This window comes from Pristiophorus japonicus, chromosome 3 (assembly GCF_044704955.1).
Source record: "Pristiophorus japonicus isolate sPriJap1 chromosome 3, sPriJap1.hap1, whole genome shotgun sequence".
In the NCBI taxonomy this organism is placed as follows: domain Eukaryota; kingdom Metazoa; phylum Chordata; class Chondrichthyes; family Pristiophoridae; genus Pristiophorus; species Pristiophorus japonicus.
Window position 1 is genome coordinate 329,320,675 of NC_091979.1, and position 27,524 is coordinate 329,348,198.

The following is a 27,524-nucleotide window of genomic DNA, read 5'->3' on the forward strand; positions in this document are numbered from 1 at the left end:
CTTCAGCCTGGAAACAGTCCTTCAGGACCACACAGAGGGGCAAATGGCACTTTGGTCTTTCTCATCTCTCTTCACTGACAGCAAAGTCGCCGTGTGGGTTAATCTTGATGCGTGTAAGGTGTGGATGATATCCACCCAAGGGTGTTTAAAGAGATGGGACGGGTGCTCTGTCAGCCCCTTGCCCATATCTCCAACAGCGCAGTAGAGTCATGGGTTGTTCCCTGAGATTGGAAGGAAGCACATGTAGTTCCCATTTTCCAAATTGGGCACAAGTCTGAGCTCGGGAACTGAAGGCCCATCAACGTGACCTCGATCACTGGGAAGATGCTCGAAGGGATCCTGAGAGATGCTGTTTTCCATCATGGGGAAAGGGAAGGGGCCATTAGAGATACTGAACACGGATTCCGGTAAACATGGTCACATGTTCCAAACTAGCTTGAGTTTGTAAAGAAGTTGTTAGGTTGGTGGATGGTGGAATCCGGTTAACATTGTCTACCTCAGGGGGTCAAACTCATTTTCTACGGTGGGCCTGATCCAATATCCTGGCACTTGGCCATGGGCCACATTCAGCAAAAGCTATTAAAATAGGAATAAATGAAGATAAACTACATCGGAATTTACATTTAGATTGTATTTACTGCCGCTGCTCCCGATCCCTGGCACCTCTTAGCTTGAGCATTCATGAACTGACCCTGCTCAAACCATAACCACAAGGATATCGGGGCATGGTTCTGCCTGTGACCACAAGGCTATGTCACTGCCACACACAGATAGCGTTTCCTTGTTTCACAACTCCATACAAACACCATCACTTCACACATCCCCTTTCTACACAATGGCAGCAGACATGAGCAAGGACATGAGGCTTATTAAAAGACACATTTCATTACAGCAAAGGTTACACTGGGAGAAATGTTCAGTTATTTCCCATTACAGGCAAAATGCCGGACAAACCAGCAGCACACTGGCACCTGAACAGTGTCTCATCGGCCTGCGGCTTTTCTTAAATAGATTTGCTGCCTGGATATAAACTTAAACCAGCTTTGCAGGTGTGATGCTCTATTCACACATTGAAGGTGGAAGAGGTGCTGTGGGGCACACGCTAAGCCCAGTAGCTGGAAGTGATCAACAGACTGGGTTTTGTGTTTAGTGATCCCGGGCGTGTTACCAATACCAGCAAAGATGAAGCCCATGGAATAAAAGGGACAGTGGATACTGTCTCACTGTGAGCGAGTCAGAATGAGAAGCTTTAACAACAGCCGATGTTTCACAAAGGGAGACCTCACCAGACCAAAGGGCATTGGTGGCGTTTAATGGGCTGTTTGTGTCACTGGGCTACAGGAGGTTATTTGTGACAGAGAGAAAGCTGGTCACAGCAAACAAACAGTTTACCGGCCTGTCCAGGGCCCACTCTGAGCCCACCTTCTCTCTCTCACTATTGATGGACACTGCTGCAGTAATTGCTCCTCTGACCTTTCCTCTCTTGTCCCTCCTACATCCCTAATACACGGCCCGACACAATCTCCCTCCCCCTACATCCTCACTGTGCTGGAATCCACACCACTCTCCCCATCTGCTCCTTGTTCTCTCCCTGGATCCTGAAACTACCGAACTCGCTGATCCCTCCTGAAGTCTACAGGCTCTAAAACTGAAGCTTGGTGGCCCTCAGTCCCCACTCCTTCATTTACCTCCCCTTCTCTCTCCGCTTTCCCCCTGGGTTGTGTTCCACACTCTGGGCCTTGGGCTTTCCCCGGGGACTCTCAATATGAACAGGGGGATGTGTGTTGAGACAGGATGTCCCAGCTCTCCTCCCCCTGGGTTTGTGTTCCACACTCTGGGCCTTGGGCCTTCCCCGGGGATTCTCAGTATGAACAGGGGATGTGTGTTGAGACAGGATGTCCCAGCTCTCCTCCCCCTGGGTTGTGTTCCACACTCTGGGCCTTGGGCCTTGGGCCTTCCCCGGGGATTCTCAGTATGAACAGGGAGATGTGTGTTGAGACAGGATGTCCCAGCTCTCCTCCCCCTGGGTTGTGTTCCATACTCTGGGCCTTGGGCCTTGGGCCTTCCCCGGGGACTCTCAGTATGAACAGGGAGATGTGTGTTGAGACAGGATGTCCCAGCTCTCCTCCCCCTGGGTTGTGTTCCACACTCTGGGCCTTGGGCCTTCCCCGGGGACTCTCAGTATGAACAGGGAGATGTGTGTTGAGACAGGATGTCCCAGCTCTCCTCCCCCTGGGTTGTGTTCCACACTCTGGGCCTTGGGCCTTCCCCGGGGATTCTCAGTATGAACAGGGAGATGTGTATTGAGACAGGATGTCCCAGCTCTCCTCCCCCTGGGTTGTGTTCCACACTCTGGGCCTTGGGCCTTCCCCGGGGATTCTCAGTATGAACAGGAGGATGTGTATTGAGACAGGATGTCCCAGCTCTCCTCCCCCTGGGTTGTGTTCCACACTCTGGGCCTTGGGCCTTCCCCGGGGATTCTCAGTATGAACAGGAGGATGTGTGTTGAGACAGGATGTCCCAGCTCTCCTCCCCCTGGGTTGTGTTCCACACTCTGGGCCTTGGGCCTTCCCCGGGGATTCTCAGTATGAACAGGGAGATGTGTATTGAGACAGGATGTCCCAGCTCTCCACCTTTAAAGGGACAAGGAGAGGACCAGCTGGGCTGAATGGCCCTGCTTTATGACATCACTGCAGTGCCTGGCAACCACCCTCGCTGAGCCCTGATCATTATGGGCTGGGTTGAGCTCAGTGCTGTTACAGGAAGGGAAACAGGAGCAGGATTCGACCTGTGTGGAGCCCAGGATTAATGGGGAGAGGTACAGGATCAATTTATACCTTATTGATTGAGAAATGTCAGTGACCCGGACACTCCCTGTCCCTCAGTATCTGTTGGGGAGTGACCGATGGGTTCACTCTGTATCTAACCCGTGCTGTGCCCGACTGGAGAGTGTTTGATGCTGGCACGAGATGCTCAGCTCGATGAGCACAACATTTAACCCAAAGATGATCAGATAAACCCATCAGCTTCTCCCCTGGACACAGGTCCTGAAGGGCAGGGAGTGTCTCTAATAATTTGTCTGGTGTCAGTGATCAAATTTAAACACCTCACTCATCTCTTTTTTAAATTTGTTCATGGGATGTGGGCATCGCCTCTCACCTCTCATTCTTCTAAACGTGAGCGAATATAGGCCTAGTCTACTCAATCTCTCGTCGGACAATCCCTCTCCATCCCAGGAATCCGTCTGGTGAACCTTCGTTACACTCCCTCTACAGCAAGTTTATCTTTCCTTAGGTAAGGAGACCAAAACTGTGCACAATACTCCAGGTGTGGTCTCACCAGGGCCCTGTATAATTGCAGTAAGACGTCTTTACTCTTATACTCAAATCCTCTTGTAATAAAGGCCAATATACCATTTGCTTACTGTACCTGCATATTAACTTTTAGCGATTTGTGTACAAGAACACCCAGGTCCCTCTGAACACCAACATTTCCCAATCTCTCACCATTTAAAAAAAATACTCTGCCTTTCTATTTTACTCTGTGTATAACGTAACAATTCTTCACATTATGTTCCATTTGCCATGTTTTTGCCCACTCACTGAGTTGTATATATCCCCTTGAAACCTCTTCATCCTCCTCACAACTTACATTCCCAACTAGCTTTGTATCCTCAGCAAACTTGTATATATTACATTTTGTCCCTTCATCCCAATCATTGATATAGATTGTGAATATCTGGGGCCCAAACACCGATCCTTGTAACACCCCACCAGTTACAGCCTGCCAACCCGAAATGACCCGTTTATTCCTACTCTCTGTTTTCTGTCCATTAACCAATCCTCAATCCATGCTGGTATATTACGCTAATCCCATCAGCCCTAATTTTGTTTAATAACCTCTTGTGTGGCACCTTATCGAATCCTTCTGTAAATCTAAATACATCACATCCAGTGATTTCCCCCTTATCTATCCTGCTAGTTACAGCCTCAAAAAACACAAACAGATTTGTCAACTACAATTTCCCTTTCATAAATCTGGATTGATTCTGCCCAATCCTGTTATTACAGGAGATGCAGATGCAGTATAATGTGGATAAATGTGAGGTTATCCACTTTGGAGGCAAAAACACGAAGGCAGAATATTATCTGAATGGCGGCAGATTAGGAAAAGGGGAGGTGCAACGAGACCTGGGTGTCATGGTTCATCAATCATTGAAAGTTGACATGAAGGTACAGCAGGCAGTGAAGAGGGCAAATAGTATGTTGGCCTTCATAGCTCGGGAATTTGAGTATAGGAGCAGGGAGGTCTTACTGCAGTTGTACAGGGCCTTAGTGAGGCCTCACCTGGAATATTGTGTTCAGTTTTGGTCTCCTAATCTGAGGAAGGACATTCTTGCTATTGTGGGAGTGCAGCGAAGGTTCACCAGACTGATTCACAGAATGGCTAGACTGACGTATGAGGAGAGACTGGATCGACTGGGCCTTTATTCACTGGCGTTTAGAAGAATGAGATGGGATCTCATAGAAACATATAAAATTCTGACGGGACTGGACAGGTTAGATGCAGGAAGAATGTTCCTGATGTTGGGGAAGTCCAGAACCAGGGGACATAAGTCTATGGATAAGGGGTAAGCCATTTAGGACTGAGATAAGGAGAAACTTCTTCACTCAGAGTTGTTAACCTGTGGAATTCCCTGCCGCAGAGAGTAGTTGATGCCAGTTTGTTGGATATATTTAAGAGGGAGTTAGATATGGCCCTTGCGGATAAAGAGATCAAGGGGTATGGAGAGAAAGCAGGAAAGGGGTACTGAGGTGAATGATCAGCCAATATCTTATTGAATGGTGGTGCAGGCTCGAAGGGCCGAATGACCTACTCCTGCATTTATTTTCTATGTGTCTATGTTTTCTATGTTTCTATGTTACTTCTGAAGTGCCCTGTTACCACGTGCTTGATAATAGATTCTAGCATTTTCCCTACTACTGATGTCAGGACTACCGGTAATGCACGGGTTAGATACAGATAAATCTCACTCCAACCTGTCCCAAACACTACCAGGGTTGATGCAGAGTAAATCTCAGTCTACAATATCCCAAACACTCCCAGGGCAGCTACAGCACGGGTTAGATACAGAATAAAGCTCCCTCTGCACTGTCCCATCAAACAATCCCAGGGCAGGTAATGCATTGGCTAGATACTAAGTAAAGCTCCCTCTACACTGTCCAAATAAACACTCCTAGGGCAGGTACAGCATAATTTAGATACAGTGTAATTCTCGCTAACTTCACTCTACAATTGTACAGGGCCTTGGTGAGACCACACCTGGAGTACTGTGCACAGTTTTGGTCTCCTTATCTAAGGAAGGATATACTTGCCTTGCTAAGATACAGAGTAAAGCTCCCTCAACACTATCTCACCAGATATTCCAAGGGCAGGAAGAACACAGGTTAGATACGGAATATATCTCCCTCTACCCTGTCCCAATATTCCAGGTTAGATACCGCATTCGTTAGATACAGAATAAAGCTTCCTCTACACTGTCGCATCAAATCACAGGGCAGGTACAGCACGGGTTAGATATAGAGTAAAGCTCACTCTACATTGTCCCATCAAACACTCCCAGGGCAGGTACAGCACGGGGTTAGATACAGAGTAAAGCTCACTCCCAGGGCAGGTACAGCACGGGGTTAGATACAGAGTAAAGCTCCCTCTACACTGTTCCACCAGACATTCCCAGGGCAGGTACAGCACGGGGTTAGATACAGAGTAAAGCTCCCTCTACACTGTTCCACCAGACATTCCCAGGGCAGGTACAGCACGGGGTCGATTATAATATAAGAAGTAGGAGCAGGAGTTGGCCACTCGGCCCCTCGAGACTGCTCCGCCATTTAATAAGATCATTGATCATGGACTCAGCTCCACTTTCCTTCTTGCTCCCCATAACCCTTTACTCCCTTATCGCTCAAAGATCTGTCTATCTCCGCCTTAAATATATTCAAAGACCCCCCAGCCTCCACAGCTCTCTGGGGCAGAGAATTCCACAGATTTACAACCCTCAGAGAAGAAATTCCTCCTCATCTCAGTTTAAATGGGCGGCCTCTTAATCTGAGACTATGACCCCTAGTTTTATTTTCCCCTATGAGTGGAAATATCCTCTCTGCATTCACCTTGTCGAGCACCCTCATTATCTTATCTGTTTCGATAAGATCACCTCTCATCTTCTGAACTCCAATGTGTATAGGTTCAACCTACTCAACCTATCTTCGTAAGTCAATCCCCTCATCTCTGGAATCAACCTAGTGAACCTTCTCTGAACAGCCTCCAATGCAAGTATATCCTTCCTTCAATACGGAGGCCAAAACTGTATGCAGTATTCCAGGTGTGGCCTCACCAACACCCTGTACAGTTGTAGCAGGACTTCTCTGCTTTTATACTCCATCCCCTTTGCAATAAAGGCCAACATTCCATTTGCCTTCCTGATCACTTGTTGTACCTGCACACTAACTTTTTGTGTTTCATGCACAAGGACCCCCAGCTCCCTCTGTACTGCGCACTTTGCGATTTTTCTCCATTTAAATTATAATTTGCTTTTCTATTTTTTCTGACAAAGTGCATAGCCTCACATTTTCCCACATTTTACTCCATCTGCCACATTTTTGCCCACTCACTTAGCCTGTCTATCCCTTTGCAGATTTTTTGTGTCCTCTTCACAATTTGCTTTCCCACCCATCTTTGTATTATCAACAAACTTGACTACATTACACTCAGTCCCTTCATCCAAGTCATTTATATAGATTGTAAATAGTTGAGGACCCAGCACCGATCCCTGCGGCATCCCACTAGTCACTGTTTGCCAACCGGAAAATGACCCATTTATCACGACTCAGATACAAGCTTCGTCTACACTGTCCCATCAAACACTCCCAGGGCAGGTACAGGGGGTTAGATACAGAGTAAAGCTCCCTCTACACTGTCCCATCAAACACTCCCAGGGCAGGTACAGGGGGTTAGATACAGAGTAAAGCTCCCTCTACACTGTCCCATCAAACACTCCCAGGGCAGGTACAGGGGGTTAGATACAGAGTAAAGCTCCCTCTACACTGTCCCATCAAACACTCCCAGGGCAGGTACAGGGGGTTAGATACAGAGTAAAGCTCCCTCTACACTGTCTCATCAAACACTCCCAGGGCAGGTACAGGGGGTTAGATACAGAGTAAAGCTCCCTCTACACTGTCCCATCAAACACTCCCAGGGCAGGTACAGCACGGGGTGAGATACAGAGTAAAGCTCCCTCTACACTGTCCCATCAAACACTCCCAGGGCACGAACAGCACAGGTTAGATACTAATTAAAGCTCCCTCTACACTTTCAAAATAAACACTCCTAGGGCAGGTACAGCATAATTTAGATACAGGGTAAACCCCTCTCACACCTCGCTCTACAATTGTACAGGGCCTTGGTGAGACCACACCTGGAGTATTGTGCACAGTTTTGGTCTCCTTATCTAAGGAAGGATATACCTGTCTTGCTTAGATACAGAGTAAAGCTTCCTCAACATTGTCCCACCAGACATTTCAAGGGCAGGTACAACACAGGTTAGATATGGAGTATATCTCCCTCTACCCTGTCCCAAGCATTCCAGAGTAGATATTGCATTGGTTAGGTACAGAATAAAGCTCACTCTACATTGTTGCATCTAATACTCCCAAGGCAAGTACAACACGGGTTAGATACAGACTAAAGCTCCCTCTACGCTGTCCATTAAAACACTTGCAGGTGAAGTACAGCACGGTTTAAACAGAGTAAATCTCTCTCTACACTATCCCAGTAAACAGTCCCAGGGCAGGACAGCACAGGTTAAATACACAGTAAGGATCCCTCTGCACTGTCCCACCAGACATTCCCAGCATATGCACAGCTCAGGTTGATAAAGAATAAAGCCCCCTCAACATTGTCCCATCAATCACTGCCAGGGCCAGTAGAGCACAGGTTAGACATGGTGTATATCTCCCCCAAACACTCCAGGGCAGGAACAGCATGGTTTAGATACAGAGTAAAGCTCCCTCTACACTGTCCCAACACTCCCAGGGCAGGTACAGCATGGTTTAGATACAGAGTAAAGCTCCCTCTACACTGTCCCATCAAACACTCCCAGGGCAGGTACAGCACTGGTTAGATGCAGAGTAAAGCTCCCTCTACACTGTCTCATCGGACATTCCCAGGCATGTACAGCATGGGTTACATAAAGATTAAATCTCCCTCTAGCCTGTCTCAAACACTTACACATTAGGTACTGCATTGGTGAGATATAGTGTTAATCTCGCTGTACGCTGTCCAGTCAAACACTGCAGAACAGGTACAGCACAGGTTAGATACAGAGTAAAGCTCCCCCTAGACTGTGCAATCACATTTTATTGAATGGGGAGCAGGCTCAGGGGACCGGGTGGCCCACTCCTGCTCCTATTTCTCATGTTCGTATGTACTCAGCATGCCCAGCGGGGGAGAATGTGCCCCACCCAGATGACAGGAGCTCAGTGCACAGGCGCGAGTCCTGGCTGTGTTTGGAGAGTGTAATGGCGGAACAAGCTCCACAGAGATGTCATGTTCAGCGGGACGGAGGAGAGTAATGCACCAGCGGGGAGCCGGGGAGGTTTCATAAACAACCGGGGCCCGCCGCAAGCCCGGAATAATAACCAGAATATCGGCACCCCACTAGTTACTGATTGCCAACCCAAGAATGGACCATTTATCCCGACTCTCAGTTTGTTAGCCAATCCTCTATCCATGCTAATATATTACCCCAACCCTGTGAACTTTTATCTTGTGCAGTAACCTTTTATGTGGCACCTTGTCAAATGCCTTCTGGAAGTCCAAATACACCACATCCACTGGTTCCCCTTTATCCACCCTGTTCGTTACATCCTCAAAGAATTCCAGCAAATTTGTCAAACATGACTTCCCCTTCATAAATCCATGCTGACTCTGTCTGACTGAATTATGCTTTTCCAAATGTCCTGCTACTGCTTCTTTAATAATGGACTCCAACATTTTCCCAACCACAGATGTTAGGCTAACTGGTCTATACTTTCCTGCTTTTTGTCTGCTTCCTTTTTTAAATAGAGGCATTATATTTGCAGTTTTCCAAAATCCAGGGAATTTTGGTAAATTACAACCAATGTACCCACTATCCCTGCCGCTACTTCTCTTAGCTTGCATCCTAGGCTCTTATCAGGTCCAGGAGATTTATTCGCCTTTAGTCCCATTATCTTACTGAGTCCCACCTCCTTAGGTTATTGTGATTGTGGTGAGTTCCTCCCCCGCTATAGCCCCTTGACTATCCACTGTTGGGATATTTTTAGTGTCCTCTACCCTAAAAATTGATACAAAATATTTGTTCAGAGTTTCTGCCATCTCCATGTTCCCCATCACTGATTCATCCTCGGTTTCGTCCTACAAGGGACCAACATTTTCTTTAGCCACTATTTTCCTTTTTATATACCTGTACAAACTCTTGTTATCTGTTTTTATATTTCGTGCTAGTTTACTTTCATAGCCTATCTTCCCTTTGTAATCATTTTTTTAGTCATTCTTTGCTGGCTTTTAAAAGCTTCCCAATCTTCTGTCCTCCCAGTAGTTTTGGCCACTTTGTATGCCCTTGTTTTTAATTGGATACTGTCCTTTATTTCTTTAGTTAGCCACGGGTTTCTTTTAAACCTTTGTCTCCTGACTGGAATATATTTTTCTTGAGAGTTGTGAAACATCTCCTTAAATGTCTGCCACTGCTCTTCAACCATCTTACACTTGAAATGTATTTTCCCAGTCCACTTTAGCCAACGCTGCCCTCATACCTTTGTAGTCTCCTTTATTTCAGCTTAGTACGCTGGTTTGAGATCCAACTTTCTCGGCCTCCATCTGAATTTGAAATTCAACCATGCTATGATCACTGATTTCAAGGGGATCCTTTACTAGGAGATTGTTTATTAATGCTGTCTCATTACACAGGACCAGATCTAAGAGAGCCAGCACTTCAGAGGAGGAGAGGGAGAGGAAACCAGTTATTGTAGAATTAAACCCAGCCAGAGTCAACACCATCAGGGGAGGAGAGGGAGGGGAACCAGTGAGTGTATTTCTGAACCCGGCCAGAATTGGTGGTGAAAACTGGGAGTGGAGTAGAAATGTGTGATGGGTTTGGATTTCAGCACAGCAGGAGGGACAATGTGTGGGACAGGGATTTACAGCTTTCGAAGAACAAGAGAGGAAAAAATGTTCCATGGAAACGAGATTTGTCTATTCTAAATTTCTGTCTTGTACTTAGTGATGCGTTTTGTTATCTCCTTTTACAGCATATTAGAAGGGTAGATTATCAGACAGGAATCACAAACCAAACATCGCGTCAAGATCTGACGGAGTCAATCGATTCATCAGGACCCGAATATCATCAGCCTCTGAAAGTGGAAGGAGAAATGTTTGTCTGCGCTGCCTGTGGGAATATCAGTGTGATTGGAAAGGCACCGAGTGAGTGTTCCAGTGCACTGCCTGTGGAAAGAGCTTTAGCCAGTTACACAGCCTGAAAAAACATCGCACTATTCACAGCGGGGAAAAACTGTACACGTGTTGTGTGTGGACCAGGCTTCAACTGATCATCCAACCTGGAGAGACACAAGGATACCCGCACCATGGAGAAACCGTGGAAATGTGGGGACTGTGGGAATGTATTCAGATTACCGTCTGACCTGGAAATTCATCGACGCAATCATACTGGGGAGAGGCCGTTCACCTGCTGTGTGTGTGGGAAGGGATTCACTCGGTCATCCAACCTGCTGAAACACCAGCGAGTTCACAAGTGACTGCAGGGGTTGGAATCTGCTGTTAATCACATTCCGACTGAACCATGTTCATTTTGACAGTTGGGGTTTGTTTCTGCTGATGTTAATAACCCTATAACTGGGCTGGTCTTTAATATTCTGGATATATTGCTGATGGTGTTCTTGGGGCTGCAGTGTCCATTTAAGAAACGCTGTGTGTTATCTTTCCCCTTTATTCAGCGACTCCCAACAGACACTTAGTTTGCAGTAAAATTATGAACTTTTACTGCAATCCTAAATTGATCTTTCGTTCAAAGTCTACAATAGTTTGTGAAAGTTTCCACTGAATAAAATCTCCAATTATAAAGAGCTTGCTGACAATTCTTACTGACTTGCACATTACACACAGTGGCCCCTACATTATCCACCGGAAAGAAGTGGAATGGGAATTGGTGGGGAATCTGTGACCCCAAATGTTTCCTCTCCCCGTCTGGTGTAGCAATCCCCGCGGCACGGGAATGGAGACAAGTCCAGACCAAAACTGTGCGCTGTACTCCAGGTGTGGTCTTACCAACGCGCTCCATCCCTTTTGCAATAAAGGCCAGCATTCAAATTTGACTCCCTGATTACTTGCTGCAACTGCACGATACAGGATACCTGCCATCGATCTAATCAACCCAGACGCCGGCCATGCACATCTTCACTGGTCCCTGGTCCCTGTCAAGGAAGAGGGACGTTCACACATTCCTCAACTGTGGAGCCAAGGGTAATGGTTGATGAGTGTTTTTGTGACCAGTGGTGTTCCGCAGGGCTCAGTGCTGGGTCCCTTGTTTTTTGTGGTATATATCAATGACTTGGATTTGAATGTTGGGGGTATGATTAAGAAGTTTCCAGATGACACTAAAATTGGTCGTGTGGTTGAGAATTAAGAAGAAAGCTGCAGACTGCAGGAAGATATCAATGTACTGGTCAGGGAGGCAGAAAAGTGGCAAATGGAATTCAATCTGGATAAGTGTGAGGTAATGCATTTGGGGAGGTCTAACAAGGCAAGGGAATACACATTAAGTGGTACGACACTGAAAAGTGTAGAGGAACAAAGGGACTTTGGAGTGCAGGTCCACAGATCCCTGAAAGTGGCAGGCCAGGTAGATCAGGTGGTTAGGAAGGCATATGGAATACTTGCCTTTATTAGTCGAGGCATGGAATACAAGAGCTGGGAGGTTATGCTTGAACTGGTCAGGCTGCAGCTGGAGTACTGTGTGCAGTTCTGGTCACCACATTACAGGAAAGATGTGATTGTACTGGAAAGGGTACAGAGGAGATTTACAAGAATATTGCCTGGAATGGAGAATTGTGGCTATGAGGAAAGATTAGAGATGCTGAGTCTGTTTTCTTTGGAACAAAGGAGGCTGAGGGGGGACCTGATTGAAGTATATAAAATTATGATGAGCCTGTACAGAGTGGATAGGAAGGACTCGTTTCCCTTGGCAGAGGGGTCAACAACCAGGGGGCATAGATTTAAAGTAACTGGTTTAGAGGAGCTACAAAGGGAAATGTCTTCACCCACAGGATGGCGGGGGTCTGGGACTCATTGCCCGAAGGGTGGTAGAGACAGAAACCCTCACATTTAAAAAAATACTTGGATGTGCACTTAAAGTGCCGTCACCAACTGGGCTACGGATCAAGAGCTGGAGAGTGGGATTAGGCTGGATAGCTCTTTGTCGGCCAGCACGGACACGGAGGGCCAAAATGGCCTCCTTCCAGGCTGTAAATTTTGATGATTTTATGATTAATGACCTAGATGAATTGACCAAGTGTAATGTATCCAACTTTGCTGATGATACAAAACTAGGTGGGACAGTAAGTTGTGAGAACACAAGAGTCTGCAAGTTATATAGATAAACAATGTGAGTGGGCAGTAAGGTGGCAGATGAATTATAATGCAGGGAAATGTGAGGTTATTCATTTTGGTAGGAACAATAGAAAAACAGAATATCATTTAAATGGTGAGAAACTTTTAAATGTTGGTGTTCAGAGAGATTTGGCTGTCCTTGTGCAAGAAACACAGAAAGTGAGTGAGCAGGTACAGCAAGCAATAAGGAAGGCAAATGATATGTTGTCCTTTATTGCAAGGGGGTTGGAGTATAAGAGTAAGGAAGTCTTGCTACAATTGCACAGGGCCTTGTTGAGACCACACCCGGAGTACTGTGCACAGTTTTGGTCTCCTTATCTAAGGAAGGAAACACTTGGCTTGGAGGCGGTGAACAAGATTGATTCCTGGGATGAGTGAGCTGTCTTATGATGAGAGAGTGTGTAGAATGAGCCTATACACTCTCGAGTTTAGAATAATGAGGTGTGATCTCATTGAAACATACCAGGTTCTGAAGGGGACTGACAGGTTAGATGCTGAGAGGTTGATTCCCCCGGCTAGAATGTCTAGAACTAGGGGGCCCAGTCTCAGGATAAGGGGTCGGCCATTTAAGACAGAGATGAAGAGGAATTTCTTCACTCAGAGGGTTGTGAATCTTTGGAATTCTCTGCCCCAGAGGGCTGTGAATGCTCAGTCTATTCAAGGCTGAGACAGGTAGATTGTTGGACTCTCGGTGAATCAAGGGATATGGAGATCAGAGGGAAAGTGGAGTTGAGATCGATGATCAGCCATGATCTTACTGAATGGTGGAGCGGGCTCGAGGGATCTTATGGCCTACTCCTGCTCCTATTTCTTATGTTGACATCCAGGGGGCTCTAGATTTATTAGTTCCACCTTTTTTCTTTAAGGTAACATACCACCTCTGAACCTCATTATCTCCTCATTGAATGCCTCCCACTGCTCTGAGACTGATTTAGCTTCAACATAAGAACATAAGAATTAGGAGCAGGAGTCGGCCATTTGGCCCCTCGAGCCTGCTCTGCCATTCAATGAGATCATGGCTGATCTTCTACCTCAACTCCACTTTCCTGCACTATTCCCATATCTCGATTCCTTTTATATACAAAAATCTAGCGATCTCTACCTTGAACATACTCAACAACTGACCTTCCACAGCTCTCTGGGGTAGAGAATTCCAAAGATTCACCACCCTGTGAGTGAAGAGGTTTCTCCTCATCTCAGTCCTAAATGGCCAACCCCTTATTTTGAGACTGTGACCCCTGGTTCTAGACTCCTCAGCCAGAGGAAACATCCTCCCTGCATCTACCCTGTCAAGCCCTGTAAGAATTTTGTATGTTTCAATGAGATCACCTCTCATTCTTCTAACTCTAGAGAATATAGGTCTAGTCTACTCAGGATCTGGAATGCACGGCCTGAAAGGGTGGCGGAGGCAGATTCAATCACAGCTTTCACAAGGGAGAACCAGTTGATGTGGTGTATTTGGACTTTCAGAAGGCTTTCAACAAGGTCCCACACAAGAGATTAATGTGCAAAGATAAAGCACATGGGATTGGGGGTAGTGTGCTGACATGGATTGAGAACTGGTTGGCAGACAGGAAGCAAAGAGTAGGAGTAAATGGGTACTTTTCAGAATGGCAGGCAGTGACTAGTGGGGTACCGCAAGGTTCTGTGCTGGGGCCCCAGCTGTTTACATTGTACATTAATGATTTAGACGAGGGGATTAAATGTAGTATCTCCAAATTTGCGGATGACACTAAGTTGGGTGGCACTGTGAGTTGCGAGGAGGATGCTATAAGGCTGCAGAGTGACTTGGATAGGTTAGGTGAGTGGGCAAGTGCATAGCAGATGAAGTATAATGTGGATAAATGTGAGGTTATTCACTTTGGTGGTAAAAACAGAAAGACAGACTATTATTTGAATTGTGACAGATTAGGAAAAGGGGAGGTGCAACGAGACCTGGGTGTCATGGTACATCAGTCATTGAAGGTTGGCATGCAGGTACAGCAGGCGGTTAAGAAAGCAAATGGCATGTTGGCCTTCATAGCGAGGGGATTTGAATACAGGGGCAGGGAGGTGTTGCTACAGTTGTATAGGGCCTTGGTGAGGCCACACCTGGAGTATTGTGTACAGTTTTGGTCTCCTAACTTGAGGAAAAACGTTCTTGCTATTGAGGGAGTGCAGCGAAGATTCACCAGACTGATTCCCGGGATTGTGGGACTGACCTATCAAGAAAGACTGGATCAACTGGGCTTGTATTCACTGGAGTTCAGAAGAGTGAGAGGGGACCTCATAGAAACGTTTAAAATTCTGACGGGAATGGACAGGTTGGATGCAGGAAGAATGTTCCCAATGTTGCGGAAGTCCAGAACCAGGGGTCACAGTCTAAGGATAAGGTGTAGCCATTTAGGACTGAGATGAGGAGAAACTTCTTCACCCAGAGAGTGGTGAACCTGTGGAATTCTCTACCACAGAAAGTAGTTTAGGCCAATTCACTAAATATATTCAAAAGGGAGTTAGATGAAGTCCTTACTACTCGGGGGATCAAGGGGTATGGCGAGAAAGCAGGAAGGGGGTACTGAAGTTTCATGTTCAGCCATGAACTCATTGAATGGCGGTGCAGGCTAGAAGGGCTGAATGGCGTGCTCCGGCACCTATTTTCTATGTTTCTATGAACAGTGACGAGGAGAGTGATAATCTTCAGGAAGACATAGATGGGCTGGTAAAATGGGCGGACACGTGGCAGAGGAATTTTAACCCAGAAAAGTGTGAAGTGATATTCTTTCTACCAAAGTATGAGGAAATATAAACTAAATGGTAGAATCCTAAAGGGGGTGCATGAACAGGGAGACCTGGGAGTATGTATGCAAAAATCGTTAAAGATGGCAGGGCAACTGGAGAAAGTAGTTAAAAAGGCTTCAAGGATCCTCAGCTTCATAAATAGAGGTGTAGAGTACAAAAGAGTGGAAATTATGATGAACCTGTATAAAACACTGGTTCAGCCCCAACTGGAGTATTGTGTCCAATTCTGGGCCCCGCACTTTAGGAAGGATGTGAAGGCCTTAGAGAGGGTGCAGAAAAGACTTACGAGAATGATTCCAGGGATGAGGGACTACAGTTACATGGATAGATTGGAGAAGCTGGGGTTGCCAGGGGCATAGAGTAAGTGAAGCTGATTTTCAGGCCCCAGCTGCTGCACATGTTGGACCGACAGTAATGGCGACTGCTTTATCCACAAGCCCCCGCGTCCCAGAAAGCGCTCCAGTTACCGCACTGAGTTGTGGTAGGCACTACGCATGCGCTCCCTGGCCCCGAGGCGCACACCGCCTGAGAGTCCGGATCACCGGCGGAAAGTGAGTTTAATGAGGGTTTTTTTTTATATAAATAGTGGAGAGAAGCGCGGGCGGGTGAGATACATAAAAAATAAATTACAAACCGGAGCATCCGAGCGGATTAAGCGGCTGCAGCGCGGGGTCTCCTGCAAGGAGCCGGACTGGGTGTGTCCTTGGAGATGGAGCACGCGGTGTCCACCGGTACGCTCGCGGCCTTCCGCGAGAGGTGGGCACCGGAGGGACTGGAGTGCATCATCACGCCCGGCAACCAAATTTTAATTTGATTTTACGTTTTTAAGTTTAATTTGTTTTAATTGCCAGTACTTTTAGTGTCCACCTTCCCTTTTATAGGGGGCACTGGGGAAAATTGTGATTTTAGTGCCCAAAAAAAAACCAAAAAAAGAAAAACACAAAAAAAAACAAAAAAAAAAGGGGGAAAAAAAAAGGGCCTTGTAAATGTCTGGAGTGTCACCCAGGTCGGGTGGCACCGTTTAATGTTTTATGTTTTTGCAGGTGAACTCCAAAATAAAAAAAAAAAAAAGGAGCCGGACTGGGCTACGTGATCAACGCCACGGCAGTGACTGACATGAGCTGTGACCAATAGGGAGGGAGGGAGGGGCGGGTCCTCCAACCAATCGGGGGACCCGAGGGGCGGGACTCAGGCACAGCATCAGGGAATGGTGACATCACAGAGTGGGGACTCAGCCTGTGCCGGCTCCCTGCCAGAGCATCTCAGGGAGTCCCAGTCCCTGCAATTGTCTCTCCTTCACACCCTGATCCCACTCCCTCCTCAACACCACAATTGAGTCTGCCTCCACCGCCCTTTCAGGCCGTGCATTCCACATCCTAACCACTCGTTGCGTAAAAAAGTTTTTTCTTACATTGCCATTGGTTCCTTTGCCAATCACCTTAACTCGGTGTCCTCTGGTTCTTCACCCTTCGGCCAATGGGAACAGTTTCTCTCTATCTACTCTGTCCAGACCCCTCATGATTTTGCACACCTCTATCAATTCTCCTCTCAACCATCTTTGCTCCAAGGAGAACAACCCCAGCTTTTCCAGTCTATCCACGTAACTGAAGTCCCTCATCCTCGTAAGTCTTTTCTGAACCCTCTCTAAGGCCTTCACATCCTTCCTAAAAAGTGGTGCCCAGAATTGGACTCCAGCTGAGGCTGTACATAAGAACATAAGAAATAGGAGCAGGAGTTGCCCATACGGCCCCTCGAGCCTGCTCTGCCATTTAATACGATCATAGCTGATCCGATCATGGACTTGGATCCACGTCCCTGTCTGCTCCCCATAACCCCTTATTGGTTAAGAAACTGTCTATCTCTGTCTTAAATTTATTCATTGACCCAACTTCCACATCTCTTTAAGGCAGCGAATTTCACAGATTTACAACCCTCTGAGAGATTAAATTCCTCCTCATCTCAGTTTTAAATGGATGGCCCCTTATTCTAAGATTATGCCCCCTAGTTCTAGTCTCTCCTATCTGTGAAAACATCCTCTTTGCATCCACCTTGTCAAGCCCCCTCACAATCTTATATGTTTCAAGAAGATCATCTCTTATTCTTCTGAATTCCAATGAGTAGAGGCCCAACCTACTCAACCTTTCCTCATAAGTCAACCCCCTCATCTCCAATCAACTGAGCGAACCTTCTCTGAAATGCCTCCAAAGCAAGTATATCCTTTCTTAAATATGGAAACCAAAACTGTACACAGTATTCTAGGTGTGGCCTCACCAATACTCTATATAACTGTAACAAGACTTCCCTGCTTTTATACTCCATCCCCTTTGCAATAAAGCCAAGATTCCATTGGCCTTCGTGATCACTTGCTGTACCTGCAAACAAACCTTTTGTGTTTCATGCACCAGGACCGCAGCACTTTGTAATTTTTCTCCATTTAAATAACAACTTGCTCTTCGATTGTTTTTCTGCCAAAGTGCATAACCTCACACTTTCCAACATTATATTCCATCTGCTAAATTTTTGCCTTCTCACTTAGCCTGTCTATGTCCTTTTGCAGGTTTTTGTGTCCTTCTCACACATTGCTTTTCCTCCCATCTTTGTATTGTCAGCAAACTTGGCTACGTGACAGTCGGTCCCTTCATCCGAGTTAATATAGATTGTAAATAGTTGGGGTCCCAACACTGATCCCTGTAGCATCCCACTAGTTACTGATTGCCAACCCGAGAATGAACAATTTATCTCGACTGTTTTCTCTTAGTTAACCAATCCTCTATCCACGCTATTATATTACCCTGAACCCTGTGAACTTTTATCTTGTGCAGTACCCTTTTTTGTGGCTCCTTGTCAAATGCCTTCTGGAAATCCAAATACACCACATCCACTGGTTCCCCTTTATCCACACTTCGTTTTTCCTCAAAGAATTCCAGCAAATTTGTCAAACATGACTTCCCCTTCATAAATCCATGCTGACTCTGCCTGACTGAATTTTGCTTTTCCAAATGTCCTGCTACTGCTTCTTTAACAATGGACTCCAACATTTTCCCAACCACAGATGTTAGGCTAACTGGTCTATACTTTCCTGCTTTTTGTTTGCCTCCTTTTTTTAAAATAGAGCTGTTACAATTTGCAGTTTTGCAATCTGCTGGGACCTCCCCAGAATTCCAGGGAATTTTGCTAAATTACAACCAATGCATCCACTATCCCTGCCGCTACTTCTCTTAAGACCCGAGGATGCAAACCATCAGGTCCAGGGGATTTATCCGCTTTTAGTTCCATTATCTTACTGAGTACCACCTCCTTAGTGATTATGTTAAGTTCCTCATAGCATAACTTATTTGCTTTTGTACTCTATACTGCTGTTCATAAAGCCAAGGCTCCGGATGCGTTAACAGATTGATCAGCTGATCCTGCCCACCCAGATTTAATATACACATATTCCTCTATCCCCTTTAAATAGTACCATTTAGTTTAAAATGCCTCCCCTTTTTCTTCCTTCAAAAATGCATCACTTTACATTCTCTGCATTAAATTGTATCTGCCCATGTCACCAGTCTGTGTCTTGAAGTCTGTTACTATCCTATTACTGTTAAATGATTCTCCTTTCTTTACCCACACTCGCTGACCATTTCTCCTGTGACATTTTAAAGGTAAGTTGTGCTGGGTGGGGTTTGCTGCCCCACTTCTCCCACAGACAGAAGAGACATTTGTGTTTGCACATTGAAAGGCGGCTGATATTTGTCGCTGATGAATGCAGTGACTGTCAGAGCCGGGTGGGGTGCGGCCTGTCGGTGCTGCCCCACTTCTCTCACAGCCTGGAGCAGCACTTTACAAAATTCACAACATTCTCTGCTCCTGGTTCCTGGCCCAGGGAAAGGCCGCGCATGCGCCCTGCCGCCCCCTCAGCCTCCCAAGATGGCGGCGGTTGCCGGGGGCCTGTCCCCGGGAGAAAGACCCGGCAGCTGCCCCCCCGCCCGGGGAAAGGCCGGAGGCCCACAGCGGGTGTGTGTGAAGCGGGTAATGCGGAGTGTTGTCTCTCGGGCGGGCGGGCGGGGCCTGGGCCCGCACTCGGTGGGTGTGAAGCCCGCGTCCCCCCGGGGTTTATTAACCCGCTCCCTCCGCCCATCGCTCAGCCGCCCCACCGCGCATGCTCAGCTCACACTGCCCGGGTGATTGACGGCGGCTCCGGACCAATAGGAAGAGCGGGGGCGGGGCTGGAGGACCGGGCGGTTGGTCCTCCAACCAATGGAGTGTGCGAGGGGCGGGGCTTGCGCCCCCCCCCGAGTGGGCGGGGCTGAGCCCGGATCTCCCGCACTGAGCATGCGCGGCCGGAGCAGGCGGACAGACGCTGTGGACCCGCGGGGAGGCCGGACAGGGAGCTCCACACCCCCCCGCTGTAGGCCTCAGGCTTACCCCGGGTTTGACCCGCGGTGACAGGCCCGGCTCAGCGGGGTCACTGGCCGCCATGTTGCACAGGAGAGAAAATGTATTTTGGAAGAAAATTGGGAGACATTCCAAAGCAAATGGTCCAATTTAAAGGTGACCCCAAAGCTGAGGGTCAGGGGCAGGGTCAGCTGATCAGTCTGTTCCAGCATTAACAGCAGTCTCGGGTACAACAACAAGCTGATGGTCAGTCACTAGTTACAGGATGCTCTTCAATACTGGCCACTGCTCTGGAAAGGACATCAGTGTTAACTTTCAAACACCAATCATTCAAAGGGAACAATTTCTGGGGCTTTGGGGAAAGAGCGGAGCGGAGTCATTGAATGGCTCTCAGAGATTTGCACAGCTTGATGGGCCGAATGGCCTCCTGTGCTGTATGATTAGTGAGTATTTTTCTCTAATAAACCTTGGGCATTGGTGTAAGTCAGGAACTGCAATTAAATAGATCAGTGATCTTTATTCACTAAGTAGAAGTAATTAATTAAATCAGCGGATTGCTGAGTAGCGGCTGGGTGTGTTGTGCTAAGGTTTAGAGTTTAGTTCTATTTGATAGTTGCGAGTGTAACGAGAGGGATGGCAGGACAGCTCAGTCCCATGGATTGCACATCCTGTGGCATGTGGGAAATCCTGGATGCTTCACGCGGCCGGAACGACCAAGTGTGCAGGAGGTGTCTCCAGCTGCACCAACTCCAGCTCCACGTTTTGGAGCTTGAGCGGCGGCTGGAGTCACTGTGGTGCATCCGTGAGACTGAGAGCTACGTGGATAACACCTTTCTAGAGGTGGTCACCCCGCAGTTTAAGAGTGTGCAGGCAGAGAGGGATTGGGTGACTGCCAGACAGAAGAGGAGGACTAGGCAGGTAGTGCAGGAGTCCCGAGTCCATCTCCCTCTCTAACCGGTACTCTGTACTGAGCACCGGTGAGGGCGATGGTGGCTCTGGGGAGTGCAGCCAGAGCCAAGTCCATGGCACCACGGGTGGCTCAGCTGCACAGAGGGGGAGGAAGAAGAATGGAAGAGCTATAGTGGTAGGGGTTTCGCTAGTCAGGGGAGCAGACAGGCGTTTCTGCGGCCGCAGACATGACTCCAGGATGGTATGTTGCCTCCCTGGTGCCAGGATCAAGGATGTTACTGAGCGGCTACAGGGCATTCTTGGGGGGGGTGGGAAGCAGCCAGAGGTCGTGGTCCATATCGTGACCAGTGACATCGGTAGGAAGAGGGATGAGGTCCTGCAGGCAGAGTTTAGGGAGCTAGGAGAGAAATTAAAAAGCAGGACCTTAAAGGTAGTAATCTTCGGATTACTCCCGATGCCACGAGCTAGTGAGTACAGAAACAGGAGGACAGAGCAGATGAATACATGGCTGGAGAGATGGAGCAGGCGGGAGGGCTTTAGTTTCCTGAGGTATTGGGACCTGTACAAGCCGGACGGTTTGCACCTCAACAGAGCCGGGACCGATATCCTCGCGGGGGATTTGCTAGTGCTGTTGGGGAGAGTTTAAACTAGCCTGGCAGGGAGATGGGAACCTCGGAATAGATTCAGTGGGGAGGGGAGTAAAGCTAGAATTAGAAAGCAAAAATAAAGAAAGTGAGTTTGAAGGAGAAAGGAAACCAGCAGGAAAAAAGGTTTAAAAAAAAAAAATTTAAACGCTCTTGGTCTAAATGCACTTAGCATTCGTAACAAAATAGATGAGCTGACGGCAAAAACAGATGCAAATGGGTATGGTGTGATAGCCATTACAGAGACATGGTTGCAAAGTGACCAAGACTGGGAACTAAATATTATGGGTTACTTGACAATCTGGAAGGACAGGCAGAAAGGACAAGGAGGTGGAGTAGCTCTGTTGATAAAGGATGGAATCACTGCAATAGTGAGAAATGATATTGGCTCAAATGATCAAGATGTTGAAACAGTTTGGGTGGAGATAAAGAATAATAAGGCAAAAAAGTCACTGCTGGGTGTAGTCTATAGGCCCCCTGACAGTAGCAACTCTGTTGGTCGGAGTATAAACCAGGAAATAGTGGGAGCTTGTAAAAAGGGAACAGCAATAATCATAAGTGATTTGAACCTCCATATTGATTGGACAAATCAAATTGGTCAGGGTAGCCTTGAGGAGGAGTTCATAGAGTGCATAAGGGACAGGTTCCTTGAGCAGTATGTAACAGAACCAACCAGCGGGCAGGCTATATTGGATCTGGTCCTGTGTAATGAGACAGGATTAATAAACAATCTCCTAGTAAAGGATCCCCTGGGAATGAATGACCATAGCATGGCTGAATTTCAAATTCAGATGGAGGATGTGAAAGTTGGAACTCAAACCAGCGTACTCAGCTTAAATAAAGGAGACTACAAAGGTATGAGGTCAGAGTTGGCTAAAGTGGACTGGGAAAATAGATTAAAGTGTAGGACGGTTGATGAACAGTAGCGTACATTTAAGGAGATATTTCACAACTCTCAAGAAAAATATATTCCAGTGAGGAGAAAAGGGTGTAAAAGAAAAGATAGCCATCCGTGGCTAACTAAAGAAATAAAGGACGGTATCCAATTAAAAACAAGTGGATACAAAGTGGCTAAAACTAGAGCGAGGACAGAAGACTGGGAATCTTTTCAAAGCCAGCAAAGAATGAGTAAAAATAAATGATTAAGAAAGGGAAGATAGACTATGAAAGTAAACTAGCAAGAAATATAAAAACCATTAGCAAGAGTTTCTACAGGTATATAAAAAGGAAAAGAGTGGTTAAAGTAAATGTTGGTCCCTTAGAGGATGAGACCAGGGAATTAGTAATGGGGAACATGGAGATGGCAGAAACTCTGAACAAATATTTTGTATTAGACTTTACAGTCGAGGACACTAACAATATCCCAACAGTGGATAGTGAAGGGGCTATAGCGGGGGAGGAACTTAACACAATCACAATCACTAAGGAGGTGGTACTCAGTAAGATAATGGGACTAAAGGCAAATAAATCCCCTGGACCTGATGGCTTGCATCCTAGGGTCTTAAGAGAAGTAGCAGCAGGGATAGTGGATGCATTGGTTGTAATTTACCAAAATTCCCTGGATTCTGGGGAGGTTCCAGCAGATTGGAAAACTGCAAATGTAATGCCCCTATTTAAAAAAGGAGGCAGACAAAAAGCAGGAAACTATAGACCAGTTAACCTAACATCTGTGGTTGGGAAAATGTTGGAGTCATTATTAAAGAAGCAGTAGCAGGACATTTGGAGAAACAACATTTGGTCAGGCAGAGTCAGCATGGATTTATGAAGGGGAAGTTATGTTTGACAAATTTGCTGGAACTCTTTAAGGATGTAACGAACAGGGTGGATAAGGGGGAACCAGTGGATGTGGTGTATTTGGACTTCCAGAAGGCATTTGACAAGGTGCCACATAAAAGGTTACTGCACAAGATAAAAGTTCACGGGGTAGGGGATAATAGCATGGACAGAGGATTGGCTAACGAACAGAAAACAGAGTCGGGATATGGTTCATTCGCGGGTTGGCAATCAGTAACTAGTGGGGTGCCACAGTGCTGGGTCCCAATATTTACAATCTATATTAACAACTTGGAAGAATTGACCAAGTGTAACGTAGCCAAGTTTGATGATACAAAGATGGGAGGAAAAGCAATGCGTGAGGAGGACAGGCTAAGTGAGCGGGTAAACATTTGGCAGATGGAGTATAATGTTGGAAAGTGTGAGGTCATGCACTTTGGTAGAAAGAATCAAAGAGCAAGTTATTATTTAAATGGAGAAAAATTGCACAGTGCTGCAGTACAGCGGGACCTGGGGATACTTGTGCATGAAACACAAAAGGATAGTATGCAGGTACAGCAAGTGATCAGGAAGGCCAATGGTATCTTAGCCTTTATTGCAAAGGGGATGGAGTATAAAAGCAGGGAAGTCTTGCTACAGTTACACAGGGTATTGGTGAGGCCACACCTGGAATACTGCGTGCGTTTTGGTTTCCATATTTACAAAAGGATATACTTGCTTTGGCGGCAGTTCAGAGAAGGTTCACGAAGTTGATTCCGGAGATGAATTTCTGTCTTGTACTGACAGTGATGATTTTTGTTATCTCCTTTTGCAGCGTATTAGAAGGGGAGATTTTCAGACAGGAAACAAAAACCAAACATCACGTCAAGATCTGACGGAGTCAATCGATTCATCAGGACCTGAATATCATTGGCCTTTGAAAGTGGAAGGAGAAGTGTTTGTCTGTTCAGTCTGTGGGAGAAGATTTCAAATATCAGTGTGACTGGAAAAGCACCAAAGACACACACAGACCCGAGTGAGTGTTCCAGTGCACTGCCTGTGGAAAGAGCTTTAACCAGTTACACAGCCTGAAAAAACATCGCACCATTCACAGCGCAGAGAAACTGTAAACGTGTTGTGTGTGGGCGAGACTTCAACTGATCATCCAACCTGGAGAGACACAAGGATACCCGTACCACGGAGAAACCGTGGGAATGTGTTAAGACTGTGGGAAGGTATACAGAAAACCGCGTGAGCTGGAAATGCATCGACGCAGTCACACTGGGGAGAGGCTGTTCACCTGCACCGTGTGTGGGAAGGGATTCACTCGGTCATTCCAACTTGTAACTCACCAGCGAGTTCACACTGGGGAGAGGCCGTTCACCTGCTCTGAGTGTGGGAAAGGATTCACTCTCATCCCACCTGCTGAGACACCAGCGAGTTCACACTGGGGAGAGGCGGTTCACGTGCTGTAAGTGTGGGAAGGGATTCACTGTGTCATCCAGCCTGCTGACACACCAGCGAGTTCACACTGGGGAGAGGCCGTTCTCCTGCTCTGAGTGTGGGAAGGGATTCACTCTGTCATCCCAACTGCTGAGACACCAGCGAGTTCACACTGGGGAGAGGCCGTTCACCTGCTCTGAGTGTGGGAAGGGATTCACTGTGTCATCCAGCCTGCTGACACACCAGCGAGTTCACACTGGGGAGAGGCCGTTCTCCTGCTCTGAGTGTGGGAAGGCATTCACTCAGTCGTCCAGCCTTCTGACACACCAGCGAGTTCACACCGGGGAGAGGCCGTTCACCTGCTCTGAGTGTGGGAAGGGATTCACTTGTTCATCCCACCTGCTGAGACACCAGCGAGTTCACAAGTGATTGCAGGGGTTGGAATCTGCTGTTATTGCTGCTGTTAATCACATCCCGACTGAACCATGTTCATTCTGACAGTTGGGGTTTGTTTCTGCTGATGATAACCCTATAACTGGGCTGGACTTTAATATTCTGGATATATTGCTGGTTGTGTTCTCGGGGCTGCAGTGTCCATTTAAGAAACGCTGTGTGTTATCTTTCCCCTTCAGTTTGCAATAAAATTATGAACTTTTACTTTAATCCTAAATTGATCTTTGGTACAAAATCTACAATAGTGTGTGAAAGTTTCCACTGAATAAAATCTCCAATTGGAAAGAGCTTGCTGACAATTCTTACTAACTGGCACAATTCACACAGTGGCCCCTCCATTATCCACCAGAAAGAAGGGGAATGGGAATTGGTGGGGAATCAGTGTCCCCAAATGTTGCCCCTCCCATCTGGTGCAGCAATCCCCTCGGCACGGGAATGGAGACAAGTCCAGACCAAAACTGCGCAGTACTCCAGGTGTGGTCTTACCAATACCCTGTACAGTTGTAGCAGGACTTCTCTGCTTTTATACTCCATTCCATTTGCCTTCCTGATTACTTGCTGTACCTGCATGCTAACTTTTTGAGTTTCATGTACAAAGACCCCCAGATCCCTCTGTACTACAGCATTTTCTAATCCTCATTTAAATAATTAGCTTTTTTATTTTTCCTACCAAAGGAGATAACCTGACATTTTATCATATTATAGTCTATCTGCCAGATTTTTGCCCACTCACTGAGCCTATCTTTATCCCTTTGTAGATTATTTGCATCCTCTCACAACTTACTTTCCCACCTGTCTTTGTATCATCAGCAAATTTGGCTGCGTTACACTCAGCCCCTTCATCCAAGTCATTAATATAAATTGTAAATAGTTGAGGCCCCAGCACTGATCCCTGCAGTATCCCACTAGTTACAGTTTGCCAACCTGAAAATGACCCATTTATCCCGACTCTCTGTTTTCTGTTAGTTAGCCAATCCTCTATCGATGCTGATATATTACCCCCAACACCGTGAGCTCTTAGCTTGTGCAGTAACCTTTTGTGTGGTACCTTATCGAATGCTTTCTGGAAATCCAAATATATGACATCAAGTGGTTCTCCTTTAACCACTCTGCTTATTACATATTACATTTTGAAACAACTCCATCAAATTTGTCAAACATGATTTCCCTTTCATAAAACCACGCTGACTTTGCTTGACTGCAATATGATTTTTTAAATGTCCTGCTACTACTTCCTTAATGATGGACTCCAGTATTTTCCCAATGACCGCTGGTAGGCTAACTGGTCTATAGTTTCCTGCTCTCTGTCTCCCTCCTTTCTTAAATACGAGTGTAACGATTGTGGTTTTCCAGTCCGCTGGGAATCTCCAGAATTCAAGGAATTTTCGTAGATTACAACCAATGCATCCACTATCTCTGCAGTCACTTTTAAAACCCAAGGATGCATGTCGTCAGGTCCAGGGGACTTGTCCACCTTTAGTCCCATTAGTTTGCTTAATACTTTATCTCTAGTGATAGTAACTGTTTTAAGTCCCCCCGCCAGCTCCTTGATTATCAACTGTTGGGATGTTTTTAGTGTCCTCTACCATGAAGACCCATATTTGTTCAAAATCTCTGCCATTTCCGTGTTTCCCATTATTAATTCTCCAGTCTCATCCTCTAAGGGACCAATATTTACTTTAGCTACTTGTTTTCTTTTTATATCCCTTTAGAAGCTCTTATTGTCTTTTTGTATTTCTTATTAGTTTGCTCTCATCTGCTATCTTCTCTGTCTTTATCATTTTTTTAGTCCTTTGCTGGTTTTTAAAAATTTCCCAATCCTCTGGCCTTCCACTGTCCTTCGCAACATTGTATGCCTTTTTTTCAATTTGACACCAAGCTTTACATACTTAATTAGCCAGGGATGGTTCATCCTTCTCTTAGCATCTTTATTTCTCAATTGAATAAATCTTTGCTGAGAGTTATGAAATATCTCCTTAAATGTTTGCCACTGCGTTTCTAGTCTTACCCTTTAACATATTTTTCCAGTCCACTTGGTGTCAGTGACAAGGGTTGGTTTATATCACATGGGAGGAGATGGGTGTCAGTGACTGTGGAGTTGGTTCAACCTTCTTTGACCTGACCAAGGCCTTTGACACCGTCAACCGTGAGGGATTATGGAGTGTACTCTTCAAATTCGGCTGTCCTCAAAAATTTGTCACCTTCCTCCACTTGCTTCGTGATAACATGCAAGCTGTGATCCTGACCATTGGATCACCACAGACCCAGTTCATGTACGGACCGGGGAGAAGCAAGGCTGTGTCATTGCACCAACGCTCTTCTCGATCTTCCTTGCTGCAATGCTACATCTCACCGTCAGTGAGCTTCCCGCTGGAGTGGAGATAATCTACAGAACAAACGGGAAACTGTTCAACCTCCATCGCCTTCAGACCAGATCCAAGGTGGTGC

The 27,524-nt window shown here is 46.4% G+C and overlaps 1 protein-coding gene and 1 pseudogene across 4 annotated transcripts in view; both read left to right on the forward strand.

The window, feature by feature from the left end:
• LOC139260398 (zinc finger protein 154-like) overlaps positions 1 to 11,172 on the forward strand; it is a 57,013-nt gene extending 45,841 nt beyond the window's left edge. For all 4 annotated transcript variants that reach the window (XR_011592796.1, XR_011592797.1, XR_011592795.1 and 1 more), the window contains one exon: positions 10,344 to 11,172. The gene's annotated coding sequence lies outside the window, so the exon portion shown is untranslated. The remainder of the gene's footprint in view (positions 1 to 10,343) is intronic.
• Positions 11,173 to 19,376: 8,204 nt separating this feature from the next.
• Positions 19,377 to 27,524, forward strand: part of LOC139256474 (zinc finger protein 256-like) — a 62,534-nt pseudogene continuing 54,386 nt past the window's right edge.